Source organism: Spodoptera frugiperda, chromosome 12 (genome assembly GCF_023101765.2).
Source record: "Spodoptera frugiperda isolate SF20-4 chromosome 12, AGI-APGP_CSIRO_Sfru_2.0, whole genome shotgun sequence".
Taxonomy (NCBI): Eukaryota; Metazoa; Arthropoda; class Insecta; order Lepidoptera; family Noctuidae; genus Spodoptera; species Spodoptera frugiperda.
In genome coordinates, this window is record NC_064223.1 from 4,336,171 (window position 1) to 4,349,484 (window position 13,314).

Genomic DNA, 13,314 nt, shown 5'->3' on the forward strand with positions numbered 1-13,314 from the left:
CTCCAATCCATTTTGATTAGTGCATCAGCATTTGCTAAACGAAATAATGAGGCAACGAGACCAAATTTTCTAAATCACAATTAATTAGTAAATAAATATAAATATTTAATCGGCTACTAAATTCACTTTCTATTTTATGGATATTCGCGAAACATTCTAATGATATAAATATTAAATTTTGCATTCGATTTTCTAAATGTTCGTTAGGAAAGTCGGTCTAGCTAGACAGAATGTAGCGACGACCCCCTTTGGGGAAAGCTCCCGAGAGATTTGACGATGACGCGCGGCCGAGGTCGCTGGATGTATGGTAAACACAGGTGAGAGTCGTCCACTAATGGGGATATTAAACCAGGTTTACGGTTGGTATCGCCTGGCAACTAATATTGATATTATTACCCCGTAATATAAAAGTATCGCCCCTCGCGTTATCGTAGCAACGTAGGGAGCTTTCGTAGCCAACGTTAGTCGAGCGTTAGAAAAATCGAGTTAATATTATCGATGTCATTGCTGACAGAGGTAAATTGTTGTATTGAGAAAATACAATATAATAAGTACTTGTGAAGGTATATTTTAAATTGAGACACATTTCTTGGTAAAGAGTTTAAATGGGCTCTGATAAGCTAACCATTCATAAGTTTCCTTATACATAAACAAGGAAAGTACCTGAATCAAATTCCATAATAAACTATATTCCAATACTTTTCCAGAATTAACTAGGTATACCAACGGTTAGTTCTCATAGCAGTGAGTAAACACTTCGCGGGAAAACTTTTTCCTCAATGTCACGTCTAACTGCAGGTTAAGTCTCATACGGTTCATAGAACTAACTTCAATAATTACTCTAATACAACAAACGCTAGAATTAAACATAACGACACTAACGGAATAAATAAATATACATAGGTACCTTAACACATGTCAAAGTCAATACATGAAGAATGTAAACAATTGTTTAATCCAGCGCATGCAGTGTACAAAACTTGTTCTTCAAAAACTTTCAGTTGAGGTAAATCCAATGAATGACACATAAATAAAACACCGACAGTAGTAAACATAAACAGTTAAAAAGCTAGAAAACTCGTACCGAACGCAAACACTGAACTTGACACTGGACGTAAGGCTGTCACTTGACAATAGTGAGTCGACAATGGACAGAGGCCGTTTGATTCGAATGTTTCGATATAATTCGTTTCGAAGTTGACGCGCGGCACAGAGGTGCGCGTGGCTGATCGCGCTCGCACCGACTGGTGCGCGCTGCGGCTGCGCGGAGGGCGCTCGGCGCTCGGCGCTCGTCCACAGAGCCGCTCATCTGTTCGCAGCTGGTCGCCCGCGCCGGCCACGCACGAACCGTTACCACTCGTGAGGGACACCAATTCCAAGTCACAAACAAATCCCATTTGATATTCATGAATTCATGTCAACTATTAAACACGTAACAAAGGATTTCAATTGAACGCACCTATCCATAGCGCGGGCTTGTCAACACTCTAAAACTAGTTTGCGCGACTAGATTCACAATTGACTAGGGAGCACACGGGGGCATTACATCATTACACCATTTTTATAATCCAGAGATTTACAATAGAAGGCAGATACATGGTATTTTTATTCTGTTCAAATATTACAGGGGTTGCTACAATCCCACAATATCGTCTATTAGGGCGTCAAAAAGTTTTTTTAATATGGCATCGTAATGCTAGTTGGCACATAAGCGTTACTTTATCGTGGATTTCGAGCGGTGGACCGGTTCACTTCTGATTATTTGCATTTAACCGCGCTGGGATCCAACGACGAGAGACAACAGCCGATGCCTGTTAAGCCGAGATAAAAATAGTACAAACAAATGAACATGCAGTGTGTAAGCAATTTCACACTGAGCGTTTATAGCCGTTGTGCAAGGAAATTGTATTGTGTTGCTTAATAGAGCTTAATTGAAAAGTCAAAGGTCCCTTATCTTCGGCCATTATGGTCCGCAACGATTACTGACACGATATTGTGCGACGCCACATACTCTATATTTACTAATTGCACAATTACACATTATTTCGTTGACATTCATTCGGTGCAATTTGCATAAGTGTTTTTGAAATCATTACAATAATTAGGATACATGCAAATGTGACTCCACAACCGCAACGCGATATCGTGACATAGCAACAGCTCTCTACAGCTTACTTTTAAAGAAATCGACAACACGTAAAATTAATTGCAGTTAATTTAGACTGCCCCAGTCAGTAAGGGTGGCCATGGAACTGATAGGATTAATGGTCACTAAATCCCGTCATTACTCAGAAGGGCACACCACTACGGATTTAGCGTAGCCTTTCACTTTGATCATAGCACTTGCAGAATTAACGTTTGTATAAAATTAATTATGGAAACATGGTCGTAACATACTTTTGGGCAGGTGCATCTCTTTCAGATATCTTACTCAACAACTTTCAAATCAAAGCAATTTTATTGCTTTGACCAAATAGAGAAAAAGATATACGTAAGACTAAGTTATCATCGGATAATTTGTTGAGTCCAATAAAATAGATAAAAAAATTTCATTGCTATGCTATGCCATAAACCTAATAATAAGTACCCTGCTCAACTAGAGTGTCCAATCCGAAATCACTTACTTGCGATCATTCAATAAGACAGATATATTTATGTTTATAAGTTGTCAGCTTCACCAACAATAACTAAAGAAAAAATAGTCCATATCCACTTCATTCGTTCTAGCTACATCCATAGTCCATTTTTTTTCTTTACGATATGATTTGATAATTTGATTGTAATCTACAAACAGACTCACTTTCGCATTAAAATATTGGCAAAGATTAATCTTTTACATTAACATTTCTAATACTCTTATTAGAATCTGTAAACCCTATTTACACAGTAATGAAATGATCTTGTTTAGTAAACGATCACAGATCACGGATCACGGTGTATCTATCTTTCACACGGGAAGCGATTGTTTGCCGACATCTCCATAGCAGATGGTTACTCGTTATTGCTCCGTCAATATTGAAGTTTACAGTAGGTCACCTAAGTAAATAGTTGCTGGACATTTTATATTCTGACCGTCACCCCACTGTTTAGAATTTAAACGTGATAACAAGGACCAAAGCCCATTCGACACAATTTACCTTTTTTTATTAAAAAAATTATAGACGTGGGTTTATTTTGGTCTATATTGATACGTTCATCATCATCATATGAGCCATTAGACGTCCACTGCTGAACATAGGCCTCCCCCAATGACTTCGAGAAAGGCCGGTTGGAAGCGACGTTACTAATACGTTAATTCATTTAATTTGAAATTGTAAGATGGCCACAATATTGTAGAAGTAAATATAGGACAAGACATTAAAAACATGACGCCAACAGATAGTGTCGTAGACACATGCATCACTCACTACTTAAAAGGAGTCATTCCCATTTTTAAGCTCTATGAGTCAATCTACTGGCAAAGTTCATATGAAATCATTCAAAGTCAAACAAAAAAGGTTAATAGTAACCAATCGATAAGTAAGACGACGATTGGTCTCTCAGATTAATCTTAAAAGTCGATATATTGTAGTTATTATCGACACACAACTAATACTTTTTCGCACTATTCAAGATTTGGGTCCTATCTGTACCTTTTAATATGGGTTTGCTTTACGTTTAAAGTGATCGAAACACTAGTACAGAATAACCTATCGGTAGATTCTAATAAAGATATATTTTTGATATAAACTCCATACAAACCGTATCTAAATTCTAACTCTGGCAGGTAAATGTCCTAGCTTGACCATTACTGAAGTTGGCTCCAAACCAAGCATTATTTATTCGAAGTTACTGCAACGAATACACATTGCTACTTTACATCGTTTGCAAACCCATTTTCAATACATCACTATTTTCTATCCATCAAGAAATCATATCACGCGTGTGTAGTGGCTAGCGGCCAGTGTCGTCGTATGGCACCAATGAGGTTGTAACGCGTAAACTTAACACGTTATTCACGATGTGTCACAAATGCGAACATAACAAGACCTAACTGTGGATTTACGACCAGCCTGCTGATATGCAAAAATGGTTTTCGATCATCGTCAATTACTACAAGAACCTATTATAATAGAGATTGTCGTGGCACTAATTACATAAAATATGAATAATGCAAAGAAAGCAAAGAATGAAGATTTCTAGATCGGGTTAATACACATCGAATATGGAATATGCTATCAACGCCTATCCTATTTCCTCTATCTAGAAGAATTTCATTAAAAAGTCCTCTGTAAGTGATGGCTGATGGCCTAACGCCATTGATGGGCAAATTATCAAAGCAAAAAAAAAGTTACGGCTAACATAAGTAAATGTAATAATGGTAACTGAAGAAGGTAGTATCACTTCATCGGCATAATAGACGACACGTCATTCCATATCCATTTACGGGAACTGCAACACCAGATCGCCTGCAATTCTCACTACAAAACGAATGCATTCATCGAATTTCATTGACTGGCTCGCCTTCGTAGCGCCAATATTTTAGGATCTCCGCTATCTAAGGATGAAATCGGAGAATATTTCACGTCATACAAACACAAATGATACGTGGGCGATGCGGTGTGAATAGCATTATAACACGCAGTTCCTCAATCTTGCACCAATTAGTAGGAACAATAACACCCACGGGAACTGAATAAGTACATAAGTACTTTAGAAATCAAATAATGACGGTGTCAATGACCGTATGTACATTAGCGATCTATGATGCTTCTTGTTCGCGTTTTGAAATAATTACATGAATACATGTGGTAAGCACGTTATGTTTAGTTAGAGAGATTGACCCTATTTTTTGTATGGTACGTGTTTAATGTTTATATCAAACACGAGCTTTTATGGGCATCATTTTAAAATATCACTGTTCTGTTTTGATTAGTGATGGAACAGCATTTTGATTGAAATAATCACCAAGAAATTTGAACTGAAATAAAATTGGAATATTCATTCACTTATTTTGAAATAAGTTGGGAACTAGATACCAGACTTTGCAGACTCCAAAATACAACGCAAAACGTATTCAGTTGCACAAGTCATCAAACGGAAAACATAATTCCTTGAAAGACGTTTTAACAAAAGCAAGTCACAGCAAATTTGAGTTATATCTAAAAAATCTAGACATACAAATTGATAAATAAAAAAATATTTTAATGGCATGTAAGTACACGTAATAATTTTATAAGCCGAAATAATATCAATTTATAAGTATAAATTCGCTTACCAGCGCCATCTGTTATCGAGTAGAATCTACGGTTGTAAGCCACGCCATCTAGTTTGCTCTTTTGTAAACATAACAGCAGCTCTTGAGTTTGTCTTTCAAATAGTGTAACTACTCAATCCTAGATGGCGCTGCAACAAGTTTTGTTGTAATAATGCAAAACTTAAGAGAAAATTAACTATCGATTTTTTTTAAATCTATCATAAACAAAATCCGAAATGTTTTTTATAGTCTTACACACATTGACAAAAGTAACCTGTTTAAAATTATAACATAATAGAGTGTTTCCGATTAACTGAGTTTTACGTTATAAAGAATTGTACTATATAAAAAAAATAGCTTTGAAAACCACAAAAATAGAAAATTTCATGTTTATATAAATACCTACAACAGACATTGGATATCTTTGAGATATTTTGACATCACGATATGGATTAGCACAGACATTTAGGATGTAAACACTAAACATGTTTTGACTCGAAATTAAGTATTTAGTCATCATTAATAAAACTTTATGCATCTCCTTCATAATAATGTTATTGACCTTCAGGTAAATGGCTGGTGACTCAGTAAATATGACTGTTACCTACAAGTTGTGTGTCAAGAGCACATTACGTCAAAATTAACTTACACTATACACATACTTTGGACAGCATATTGTATTGGCCTATCTTATGCTATATAAATAATAAGATCGAACCTTAGTCATCATCATCTTTTACTTTCATCTAGTTTAATAACAAAGTGATCAGCAGCCACGTTTTATTATAACTACTTTTATACTATCTCAATATTTATATTTATACCTTTTTCGATAGATACCTATAAAACACAATTATGTATACCTATACCCACCACTAAAGACTGTAAACTGAAAACATAATTTATTATAATATTTTGCTGAGATTTTTCTTCACAAACAATAATTTACTTTAAGGAAGGTTTAAAGTCTTGAAGTCATGTTATATTGAGGTAAACAAGGTATTCACGATCCTGCAGCTTAACGACTGTACACGCAGCTTAATCTTACGCTACAAGACTCTTCCATTAACAGATATCATTCGCGAGACTTACACGGGCACTGACTGACTTACTGAGCACGTATAAGTAACAGATCACGAGTTATGTGTCATACAAGTATGCATGTAAGAGTCGAAATAACAGGTGGCTTAGCTTAAAGTCAAAACATGCTCATTGGCCGCGGTTAGTATGCGCAACCGTTACGATGAGGTCACTGTTAGCGCAGCACCACACGTCCGGCTGGGTATCGCAGCGGCAGGACACGCCGCGTCCTTCCTCACCCATCCAAGCCCGACACAAACACCAGACTCCCCGTACGCCTAGCATGGCCAGCATTCTCTACAGTCCCGTTACTTTATTTGCACATCAACCGTTTTTGGAAGCAGCCAGTACTTGCGATTTTTGCACGCTCTTTGTTCATTGATCTGCGTAATGCTCATTGAATAGTTAGGTCATTATTCTTGGAAAATATTGAGCGTTCAACATTGGCTACGTTGTTCGGTAGACACAACTACACATGTCGATAACACGATGCGAGAACGTTACACACACGTGTTCGAAAGCTCTAAGATTTTAGAGCTGATTAGTATTTATTGAGATTGATACGAATTGATGGAGCTCGTATCGACAGCCGCTATTATTCTATTGACAGTCGACAAATTGTCCTTCATATAACGGATGAACAATAACAGGAGACTATGCATGCATCCTTTGTGGGCGTCACGCAATAAACTGTTTTGAATACATAAATAGTGTCTCTATTCAAATTAGTGTGAAGCAGCCTTTGATGACCCCGGGCGGACGTTTCGACATTCGCGGTACGGTACCAAACACGAGGTTCGTATAAAAATATAAAGGCAGAGGAGTTTATGAATATTTATGAATAAATTAGCAGGTACCGTCATTATGTCGATGAAGCTTTTGCTCACCGTCGAATTGATTTAAATCAATCCTTTTTTTTTGTTTTATATTTCATATCTTTGTTGGAATTGTTTCATTTGAAAAATACGGATAATTTATTTCAAAACTCTTTTTGGATTAAAAATACTGCTAATTTCAATTGGACTTCTTATTAAACACTCTATCAACACCCATATCCATTCACACTACGTAGACTTATTAAACAAAAAAAAAAGAACAACGTGTGTTATATACCTAATGTAAAATAGACACTATATAACAACACATAACATAGGTAATTAATTAACAGTAACGTTAACGAGTTGTAAACCATAAACGTAAGCATTATATTCAAGATGTTTATTGTCCATTATATTATTATGCTATCCACTGGCGCATTTATTACAGTTTGCCTCATATATTTTTATTTTTAGCGTTCCACACGGAAGTCGAATGCAAGACTATTCAGCAGATTGCGTTACAAAGCGCTTTTGCTATTTGGGACGGTGGCCATTTTCCGATATGTATGTTCCACAAAAACACAACGGGTTGGGCTGGTATTGGAGCATTTCAATCAATACATAATGTTAATGAAATTGCGCAAACTGCAAGTCACAGTTAATAATATTGATGGCAGGTTTAATTATAATTCGCTAACAGACTAGCGGGTTAGTTGTTCGCTCCGCTAAATTTTGTTTATTAATACAAACGTGATTGACGATAACAATAGCAACTTTCTTCCTGTTTGTTCGTCATATAAATATATCAAAGAAATTAGTACACCGATTTATTAAAAACATAATTGGAACGCAGTGTCGATGCACGGGTTATTTTATTTGCAACAATATCGTCATACAACTAATTAAAAATTAAAGAGGAATAAAGCACAAGGTTCTTGCAAAATATTTGCACCTAAACGTCTTTTTTGTAATTTTTACGTTTAGAGGTTAAATTAAACAAACTAATTGCACAATATTCTAGTAAAGCAACTCATACAAACTCTCGAAGCAAGTATTAGCATGCAATTACCAGGAAAACGGCAACGCATACAGGTTCTTGTCACCGTACAGAGACTAAATATAACCCATTACAAAATCATGAAGGTCTTACCGATAATACAATAGGTACCTTTATGTTACAACTTCATTATAAGCAACCTTTCAACAAAGAAAATGTCAGCAAGCTAAGAAGGAACCACCCTTCTTATAAAAGAAAGCTACCATTACGATTTTATTACATAAAATTTGAATTTTCATTCATTTTATAATACTGGTGTATGTAGCGGGAAGTGAGAGGGAGTGGGGAGGCAATCCCTCCGGGCCGTAGAGAGAAATTACGTTACACGCTAGGATGGACACTGTGCACTCGGCGATTAACCGGAACGACGCAGATTAAGCTCACATATCCAGACATACAGAGCGCCATGATTCAAAGCAAGCCAAACACTATTTATGTTTGAGATACCAAAAGTTTCAGGACTTACGAGAGAATTGGTGACATGTTACTAAAATTACTTACTCGATTTGGATGTCACTAGGCATCTTAACATTATTATGTCAGTAACTAATTACATAATATGTCCCCAGTTACGATGGTATTGTATAGGTAGTATATGATACTAACGGTACTTGTTACCTGTTAATATGTAGGTAGAATAAATTGGTACATATGTAATATGTATCTATGTATATACATTATACAGTATTCAATTCCGATTACAGTAATAGAGTGTGTTAAACAAAGTCACATTATTCCACAGAAACAATAATTGAATCCATTCCATCATATCGCCGTATTGTTCGCAAACTTATCAAGATTATTAAAATTGAAAAGTCGTAGTAGGTCGCGTCCTATATTTACTGAACTAATGCCTACGTACAAGCAATGAATGAAGATCAATAAAAGCAGGGTCGACCAAATATTATCAATAAGCGCATACCGCGCTTGGTCGATCAAGTGCATTATACATAGAGACCGCAAACAAACCAACCATTTATTTATTAAATACGTAACGGAGCGAAATCATGAATTTGAAAACGTATGAACCATCTATTGTGTGTGTTGTACGCGTACGTGTTTATGCCTTAATTTTTCATCCTGTGAATAGAGACTCGTAGCCGCGGCGTAGCGGCTCGCTACGAACGAAAATTTAAAAGCAACGGGAACGCTATCCTTTTAAAATTAGATGAAAATGAAACACATCCGTAAACTGGTTTACTCTCTATTCATTCGAGTGGTTGGTTAAATATGCGAGGCAGTTCGCGGATCCAGTCGTCGTATCCATATTGAGTGGTCATCGCTGACGCAGCGGTTTATTTACAATCCAGTCCACTGACTTTGAGTTGCATTTCAATATCCGTGTCAAGGGCTCAGTGGGACGACCAGTACGACCACGACACAATATTGTTGTATTCAACACTTCGCTTATAAATCGCACATTTACCAGGTTCATAACATGTTATTGCTCAATCTATTTCATTGTGAAGTTATTGCGAAATCAATACGGCAAGGTCGACAACCCCTCGTCTAACTTGTTTATGTTTTTACAAAAAAAAAGCTAATGTCAATTTGTCAGACCATGAATACTGATTCTAAAATCAATGCAAAGTAAATGTCAGCGTGCGCAGATGTTGAATGAATTAATGGATTTCTATTGCATATCATTAAATTGTGCGTTGCCTCCAAGAATTTATAACGCAAAGTGCGTTAATACGCTTTTCATTGTAGTAACAAACATACAACTCACGTCGATTTACATACATTCACTTTGTGTACATTGCAGTCTTGTTAGTGAATGAGTGTTGAAGCACTGTAAATGAGATTTAGGTCTTATAAATATGCAAGCAAACACTAAATGAGATGTAGGTCTTATATTTAATACGCAATCCTTATAAATGCAACAAAAATACGTAATCAGGAAATAACCCGAAACCCTCGACACGAAGCATATTTCAAGTTTAGAGTTCCGCAATAAAACGCAGCCTTTCCTTTCTCTTGATCATCATAATTCTACAAGATCAAGTCTCTCGGACAAACCAGATTAATGTGATTGGTAGACACCAATCTAATCTGTTATACTGAGTTAACCCAAAACAAATAACTGTTAAGCATTCAAAGTAATATTATAACCCTACTAAAATTGTGTTTACGAATATGGCAGACGCATTAACACTTTAAATAGCAGCAATAAACCCCCCATTGCGGACTGTGGCTGACACAATGGCAGACACCTTATCAGTAATGAGCACGTCATCACGTGGGGAAGTTAATTCTTGCAAAAATATATCATTGGAGGCAGACACGCGTGAACGCGTGTAACATTGCATGGCGGGCGAGGGTTGTTTCACTGTCTACTTCGGCGTCTGTCAATATTCGCGGGAAGTGGCGTTGTCATGGCGACGAGGGAGAGCTTCCTACATGACGGTCGCTGCCCCCCGTGCACAATGCGCCGCAGAGGGTCGGAGGGCGACTAGCGAAAGAGGCATGTTGTCTGGGATTTATGCAAGGGCGTCCCTTGTGACGCATTGCAAAAAGCCCTGAGGAGGGTTTTAATGACGTCTAAAATATTCAGAGAAGGATGATGTCATGCTATGCAGCGCAAAAAATCTGTAATAAAGCTGACACAATGAGTCTATAAATCTAGCTTTTAAGTCAATAAAATATTAAAAGATTAAAATCAGAATGGATAACGTTAGAGTTAGGTTTTCCCCGCGCTTTGGTCACGTCGTTGTTCCAATTCCTTTTGCCATGGCGACCTGGCGTATGGCGTGACAATAATAACAATGAAATCCCGTTAAACTTCGCCTAATCATTTTCGAATGCTACATGCATGCAGGCGGGTAGAATTACGCGCTAAGTTGTCGTGAAACTACAAAAACTGAACAAACTGAAAACGTGCGCGAATGAAGTACTTAATATACACAAATATGAACTAGATCAACACGCACATTACGTAGTAGTTAACGCTACATAATTACATTGATAAGGTCAGTACTTAACATATTCGCCCACGAAATACTACAATACTATGATTATGAACCCATGTCACGAAACCTTTAAACATTTCTACATCGCACTCCGAAATTAAACGCTCTATGAATGGGAATTACGTTCACTATTGTGACGTGTCACAAGTGCCGAAGAACGGTGTAATTGTGATATAAATGTGAAATTAATATCAGTGGAGTGCGACCAGCCTCCCACGCAGATGGAGATGCGCTGTATCATTACGATGCGTTCTCATAGTAACACGACACTGTTCTAGCAACAACGGTCGCGCTTGACCGCACCACAGATATTCACTGGCCGGTGAAAAACGTAAAATGTCCGTCTGACAATGATTTGTATGAATTTATTAGTAAAAAATAAAAACTGAGTCTAATAAGTAACTGTATCTCAGAAGTCGTCCAACAACATTTGATCCGCTCTGGTCAATAAACTATTGGACTTAAAGTATTCATTTGCACACTGTATTTGTTTCACCTGTTTGGAGAAGTAAAATAATAAATAATTTCGTACTAAACTAAACTTACCGAATCTAACTCAATAAACAGATCGTTAAAACTACTGTAATCGACATATTTACTTACAGGTGAACATGAAAAACACATAAACTGTAAAAATATGGATCGTAGTGCCCTCTTTGATTTCTCCCTACACCACAACAACAAAGGTGTATTTGTCTAGGCGTGTACAAAGCAAAGGTTATTAATATTGAAATTAAATGGAAATTCGAATTGTGTGCAGCACCATTTTCGATTCATTAATTATCTGCAAGCCGCGTCGTTGGAATTATCGGAATTGCGGCCTGAAAACGGAAATGTGAAATGAACGTACAGTAATACTGAATATTGATGGTGGTAGATTGTTGGGTTATTGTTTTAATTTGCATTGATTTTACACAGATGGTGTTGATAATATTTTCTTTTTTTATTATATTCTTATTTAATTTTTCTGTTTTTATGGCCAGTTTCAATAACCTATCTATCTGTAGATTTGCTTACTAGAGATACAATTTTAACACATTTTGTATGGAGCTTATGTCAAAATACCATCTCTAGTAAGCGAATCTACAAATAGATAGATTATTGAAATTGGCAGTTAGCAGTAGTATTGGATGGATAGACAACAAAAAAGAAAAAAATACAATACACCGTACCTATCAATATTGTTGGCTACATACAATGGTTCATTTGTATTATTACTATGTGTGTTAAGATTGATAAATACGCTATAGAATATTACGCAACATATATTTAACCCACTTACGTAACATTTAAGTCAATGCCCTACAAACGCAACCTTTGACATTTAGATTATTGGTTTCTTGTAATAACATGTTACAAACTTACAATAGATAACACTGGATCGTGGATCGTGGTGTAGACATCTTGACACCTCGCCTTAGGCTCCCCATGTCTTATACAGACCTTTACGTAAGGTCGTGGGAGGTGGGCCAGTAAACATTTAACTTTGTACTAACTGTAACATATAGTCTTTCTTTTTGATCGAATCGCTGAAAGTGAAAACTGTACCTTTCGAATTCACTGCAAAAAATGTTGAGGTTTGTGTAGGCTATCTAGTCACTACAAATCTCGTAAGCCAAAGTACAGTAGAAGCCAACCCAACAAGAAACATCACAACAATGTAGTTTCGATGTGTCGGAGTGCGTTCAGGGAATCTATAATATCTCTTATTACCAACAACGTAACTGGACAAATTGGTCTTTGCAAGAAATATTAAAAGAAAACCAATCATAAATCAATCGGAAACAGGGAGCATATAACATTAAAATTATTTATAACTAATTACAGAACTGGCACAAAGACTTGATTACAATAATTATAAATTAATTACATAGTAATACAAGCATAACATTTACAATCAATATTATCTCGCAGATCTGGTACGGGTGTAATTAAATTATGAAAGTAAGACTTCGTAACATTGTTACATAATTACTTTTTATACAGATTTTTGCGCTGCTGGGTAATTTTATATCACGTTTTTGAAAAAGGTTAATTATCGCCTGAAAATATGTTTTAATCATGTAAAATATCAGCTTGAATTTATTTATAAACCTAGTCTTTCTCCGAAGTGAGGAGTATAGGGAGATTTTACTTACTTACATATTACGTATC

General features: G+C 36.3%; 1 protein-coding gene across 5 annotated transcripts in view; it reads right to left on the reverse strand.

Annotated features, from left to right (window-relative positions):
* LOC118263127 (ras GTPase-activating protein raskol-like) overlaps window positions 1-13,314 on the reverse strand; it is a 156,869-nt gene that overhangs the window by 129,196 nt on the left and 14,359 nt on the right. For 2 of the 5 annotated variants that reach the window (XM_050697209.1, XM_050697207.1), the window contains exon 1: window positions 1,085-1,251. The exons of 2 other annotated variants lie outside the window; for them this stretch is intronic. The gene's annotated coding sequence lies outside the window, so the exon portion shown is untranslated. Of the gene's footprint in view, window positions 1-907; window positions 1,252-13,314 lie in introns of those variants that run through there. One more of the 5 variants, XM_050697208.1, reaches the window with a different exon arrangement.